This window comes from Euprymna scolopes, chromosome 45, assembly GCF_053919585.1.
Source record: "Euprymna scolopes isolate OS-2025 chromosome 45, ASM5391958v1, whole genome shotgun sequence".
NCBI lineage: Eukaryota > Metazoa > Mollusca > Cephalopoda > Sepiida > Sepiolidae > Euprymna > Euprymna scolopes.
Window position 1 is genome coordinate 35,400,993 of NC_136526.1, and position 6,810 is coordinate 35,407,802.

Genomic DNA, 6,810 nt, shown 5'->3' on the forward strand with positions numbered 1-6,810 from the left:
CGATATAACTGTAAGGACATCTGCTGTAGATCTAGCAGAACGGAAACCATATTGAGTGTCACTAAGAAGGTTATTTTTGTTGAGATGTTTGATTACTTCTGTATTTAACACAGATTCTAGCAACTTACTCATGACGCACAGGAGACTTATTGGCCTGTACTGAGAGGGGGATGAGCGATCACCTGAATTCTTAAATACAGGGCATACTGATGAGATTTTCCAGGGAGATGGGAAACTATTCTCCTTAAGACAACGTTTAAACAGTTTTGTAAGTATGGGCGCTAATTCAGGTTGAAGTTTTTTGAGTACTATAATTGGAATACCATCAGGGCCAGTTGCTTTACTCGAATCAAGGTTTTTGATTAGCTTCGCAACATCATGTACAGATATACGTATATCACATAGCGTGTTTTCTGATACAGGAGGAAATATTGGGGGTTGGCGGTCTTGGTCGCAAAGGGTAGAATTAGCTGCAAAGTTCTTGACAAAGAGTTTGGCTTTGTCTGATGCTGACGAGATTACCTCAGGTCCATTGATAATAGTTGGGATGGAGCACACGCTTCTGTTCAGGATTCTGTTTGTTGATTTTTTTTTTTATCATTATTGTTGATTTTTTTTTTTAAATTATTATTCGATATGAAAACCCGCACAAATTATTAGTACTTTGCCGCTAATTAATCGAAAAATCGTACGCGTTCTGCTGAGTGCTGCACTTATGGAGAAAATTGTTGATGATGTTATACCTGCAGCAGCAGCTGACCTGTGTTTTCTGGAGTATTCTCAATATTCATATTAAGCAATGTAATTCTTTGTTATCGGTGGTGGCCATTTCTATACATGCAAGCAAGCGCATTTAAATTTGTCACAAAAAAGTAGTTTTTGGAATATTAATTAGTGTAGTTTATTATTAAAAATAAATATTAATATTTAAAATGAAATAAAATGTGTTTATTATTAAAAATAAATATTAATATTTAAAATAATAAAATGTGTTTATTATTAAAAATCGAATCATCACAAAAATTAGCTGTTCCCATAGTAAGAGACTATTGTCTCGAGCTTTATGCCGGAATACCCAAAAACCTATAAAAGTCGTCATTTAAAAGAAAATTGTGGAGTTAGACCTAATCTGAAAAAATACCAAAAAAAAGAAAAAAAGACAGAAAAAGAACAAATTCAGATAACACAAAAATTCAAACACGTGGAATTAATTTTGTAATGCATTAATCGCTTTAAATCGTTTAAAAATGATTTTCGGCGCTTATGTCAACGGATCATTTAATCTAAGGGAGATAACCAGCGAAAATTAGCACATTTTCAAGCTATAATTTGGGACGCTCAAAAGAATCAGTAGAACAATGAAAGAATGATAAACGAAAAAAGGTGTCGTCTGAGTGTTGACTCGCTCTTGAATACCGTCCTGATGTTGTAGGGGGCACATATTCTCTGAATCTTTTCGGAAATGCTTCGTATGTATGGTAGGCAGACCGTTGGAGGTTTTGGGGTTTCATTCTCCTCTCTTCTACTATTAACACGTCTGGTGGATAGTATGCTATCGGGGTAGTTGTTACGATGGAGGGTATTCTTCAACCTGACCATTTGTTGGTGGTAAGTAATGGTGATGCTACTTATTGTCTCTGCTCGATGTTGTAAGCAGCATGTGATTCCACGTTTGATACTGTATGGGTGATGAGAGTTGAAATTAAGGTACTGTCCGGTGAAGGTAGGCTTGCGATATACGGATATCTTAAACCCATGCTCTGTGCGTGATATGAGTATATCAAGGAAAGCCAGTTGGTTATCTTTTTCTTTCTCCATTGTGAACTGTATCGATGGTCTTATTGAGTTCACATGTGACTATAACAACCAAGATGAGGAAGTCAGTCCGACAATCTCAATCAATACATTATATCGTTTTAAAGTTTTTGTGTAATCAAGTATATTCAAGTGAATAACAGTAAAAGTTTTTCTGTAATCATTATTCAATCGAAATATAACAGTAAAAGTCTTACCTTTGGCTTGAAATATTATGAAAAAGACATATATAGATATGTATATCCAGAAAAATACCACTTTAAAGAAGATAACTTAAACAATTAACTTCCAGTTTGATATGAAGGCTGTAAACTGAGAAAATATCCTTTATTATAAACTAGCATGGGTGCCCAGCGTTGTCCGAGTGTTTGGAGGTGTGTGTTGAGCAAAAAAAAAAAAAAAGGTGGTAGTAGGCAGGCCAGCTTGAACCCGTGACGTGAAGGTGGAAAAGAAAGTGAAAGAAAGAAGAGGAAGAACTGGAGTTTGTCAGCTATGTCCAGCAGATGGAAAGAATGCTGTTTGGTCTCTGTTCGTATGAACTTCGAAAACTGGCCTATGAACTTGCCGAAAGGAACAGTAAGTCCAGCAAATTCAACCACGAAAAGGGAGTGGCTACGATTGGTACAGAGAGTTTATTGCACAACATTCAGACGAGCTGTCACTTAGAAAACCTGAAGCGACTTCAGTAGCTCGGGCCATGGGCTTCAATCGGGTTGCAGTCTCATCTTTCTTTGGCCTACTTGAGGAGGTAATGGACAAACACCAACTGAATGCAGTCAGGATCTGGAATTGTGATGAAACAGGTGTTTCCACAGTTCCGAAGTCTCTCTCCAAAGTTGTGGCAACCAAAGGGAAGAGGCAGATAGGTTCAGTTACTCATACATAAAGGGGGCAGCTTGTAACCTTGGTGATATGCTGCTCTGCTGCTGAGCAATACATGCCACCGATGTTGATATTTCCTCGGCAACGCCTGAAACTTGAGCTGATGGATAATGCCCCAGCTGGAGCATGGGCTGAGTGCCAGCCAAGTGAATGGATTAAAACAGAACACTTCATCAAATAGATGACACAGTTTTCCAGAGCATCGAAGGAGAAGCCTGTGCTGTTGGTTGTCGATGGTCATGCAACACACACCAAACGCGTGAAGCTGATTGACATTACAAGAGAACATGGTGTCATTCTTTTTTTCATTCCACCACACTGCACACATCGACTGCAGCCCTTGGATGTAGCTTTCATGAATCTGCTCAGCACATTCTATGACCACCAGGTTCGGATTTGGTTGCGCAAACACCCAGGGTGTATGGTGACCAAATTCCAAATCGCAACCCTTTTTGGTTGAGCATACCTGCAGGCAGCAACAATGTTAAATGCAATCAATGGCTTCAAGACTTCAGGAATATGGCTCTTAGGCAGAAGCGTCTTTACTGATGCTGCCTTTATTGGATCTGAAACAGCAGATATCCCTGCTGTTGCTGATGACCTCAGCCTCCAGCCCACTGCCTCAACCGCCAGCCATCCCTCTGCCTCAACTGCCAGCTGTCCTACCATCTCAACCTCCAGCCATACCTCTGCCTCAACTCCAGCAATGCCACCATTTCAACCTCCAACCTTCCCACCACCTCAGCCTGCAGCCCTACCACTACACCACAAAAACACAAGGAATCAGCATTTGGCATTTCCCCACAAGCCCTCATACCCTTCCCCAAAGCAAACATTACTAAACAAGTGTCACGACAGAGAGCGAAGATTGCTATTCTTACGTTTTCTTCCTATAAAAAGTCTCTGATAGAGACTGACTACAACCTGGATGTCTTCAAGTCCAATGTAAACAAATTCCTAATGAACCGCCCTCTTAAGTAAACACTTCATTAAATCTCCTAACGCACTGCACTTGCAATAACCCTTATCCCTGAGTGGCTTCCAGGCTTGATAAGTGGTGACCACTTTGTAAAAAAAAAAAAAAAGGAAAAGGTGCTGTCAAAGACTCAAACCAAGGTGTCAGCTCAGCCTGAAAACATCTTTCTTCATCCCAGAGCCAGTGCCAGGAAGAAGATACACAGTGCTTGCACTGTGACGAACTGTACTCTGAGAGTGTAGAAAGCTGAGTAGCCTGTCAAGGGGACAGTAGGAGATGCGCACACTACGGCTGTGCAGGTCTAGATGAATGCAACAAGGCCCCAATCTTCATTTGTGAGCTCTTTGAAGACTGACTTATTCAGACCAAGATCCGTCTCGTTTTGCCTCAAGCATGGAGGGAAACGGGACAATGCAGTTAGCTGAATAAATCATCTGTATTTCTTTAGAAAATAATTTCTCATCTTTTTTTTTTATTGTGGCATTGTTTTCCAATACTTTGAATGTTCAGTATATAGAATATGATTTATATGTCAATGCTACCTTTGAATCGACATTTTTTTCCCTCCTTAAGTATCTTGTTTTGCCCAAGGTTCCCCTACAGTATCATCATCAGGATTGACAAAGTTGTCCTCGTGGACAACTGTGACATGCTGATAAATTCTATTTTCATGATGTTCTAATTCATTGTATGCTGCTCAGCCATCGGAGATTATTCTTGTTCCCAGCAATATCCATGAACGAATTATTAGGAATAACGTCTCATAGTCCTTTCTTTCTACCGCTGTTATGTTGCATCTGTGTTGTCCTCTCTCCACTGCTCCGAACACCCAAACGTCGTCTCTAATTCTTCCTCTATTATATTTCCCCTTGGAGAAAAAAGACCCATCTATCTCCACTTCCTTGGCGGTACCATCTTCATGTAACCCACCAAGTAATATTGGATTGTCTAACAGATGTTGCTCACATGAAACAATGCACAATTAGAGAGGAAATTGTAGATTGGATGAACTTCATAAGGGAAATAGTAGATTGGATGAACTTCATAAGGGAAATTGTAGATTAGATGAACTTCATAAGGGAAATTTGTGAGTAAGATCTGTTAGACAATCCAATATTAAATTATTCATGTAAAAAAATATTTCATATAAAATAAATCACAATTTTCGTTTAATAAAAATTACAATTCCTCTACAACTATCATTGCATTGCCATTATTTCTAATGCTAAAATTAGATGTTGGTGTTATTAATATTATAAGCTTTGTTGCATTAAAAAAGAAAGTCGCCACAGCTTAAAAAAAAAACAGTTTCAGCCTTGTTTTATTAAACATATCAAAATACAATTTTTGCTTGTCAATAGAGCAAAATATGATTTAATATAGGTTTTTTAAAAAGTTATTTCTAAAAATTTATTGAAATTTTTAATAATATTGCTTTCTTCAATATTGCACACTTCATGCGTGCAACAACATGGGTTTGCACCTATGTCGGAACACGTTGCTGATGAGATGCAGTACATTAAACTCCACTTTGGGTTTGGCGTTGTCTGTTTGTTGATGTAATCGCTCGATTCCATCTAATTCTGGGTTCTAGCTTTATCATGAAAAAGTGTATGTGAATGAGTATTTATATATATATATATATATATATATATATATATATATATATATATTTAGAGGAAATGGTAATTAATAAAAACTGAAGAAAGTGCTCAATACCGTTGTAGAGCAGATACGCGTTTTATTTTTTATTACCGTATCTTTCTTTTAAGTTACATTATTGTTTCAGCTACTTGGCCGTTTTTTTGGCCGTCTGTAGCATCCTCAGACTTTTACAGAAATGTTCGCTATTTTGGGATGAGAGAGTAAAAGAGTGAATGAGGTCAGTGGGGAGGGGGCGAGGAGGGTGGAAGAAATAGAGGAAGGGAACAAGGGGGGAAGATGGGGGCGCTTGGTATGTCGATAATGTTTTAGTTTTGGGGTTTAAGAAACTTTTGGGGGAGGGTCTGGGAAGTTTATTTCTGGTGTGGCTGAGGGCATAGGGATACATGGAGGGGAAGGGGAATAAGTGGGGGTGGGAGGAGGTACATTAAAATTCGAGTCTTAATGTTAAAGTTTTTATGCGTCTCCTTGGTGAGATGATTTCTTGGTAAGTATGTCTTGACCTGTTGGGTGTTTGCTTATGTTTGGAGGCGGGGGGGGGGGGCTATGATCTGGTTTATTTATTTTTAGTTTTTATTTTGTTGTTAATTGTTTTGAGGGTTAGTTAGCGGTCGTGGGCACGGGTACACACATGTGCACATACACACATATATACTTAAAAGAAACGGTCACATGTACACATGTGTACATGTGACCGTTTCTTTTAAGTATATATATATATATATATATATATATATATATATATATATATATATATATATAACCATTACAATACAAACTACCATTAGCATATTAAGGGATGCTCTTTGTGTAAACAAATTGAGCTTAGGTATTTGGACAATATCAAAACATTGTTAATCCACATACAATACTATTTTGCACCTCATCAGTGCAGTTAGAAAAGCAACTACCTCAAGCCAAATTCGAAACCCGACCGCCCAAACGACAGTCGGAGCTTCTAACCATTGTGCAATTTGGCTGCTGCTATGCGGGCAGTGAGTTAACAATGTTTTGAAATTGTCCAAATACTTAAGCTCAATTTGTCAGTCTATGTCACGGTAACATATATTGAGCGAGTTTCTAACATTATTTTTTATAGTTTTAGTTTTAGTTTTAACTCATTTTCCCAAACTTACCGTGTTCAACAGAGAGTCCGGCGCCATTTTTAATTTTCCAATACATTGGTAAACGCTGTATGTTTTTGAGCTGAATAAACATGTTACATTAAATAAAAACACTAAAAAAATTATCCAGTTAGGTAGAAAAGTAACTTATCTTGCGTTTGATAACATCTATTTGTTATATATTTGTTTTTTGACAACTTTTTCGTATCTATGTGTACAGTAATACAAACCCGACATGTTCTTTCTGTAATGAGTACGTATATCATGCGGACTTTACTTTTAATTGCCGCCATGAGTGCCAATTTGCATAAGCATCGTTTTATGATTTGTTAACAGTTTAGTATAGAGAAA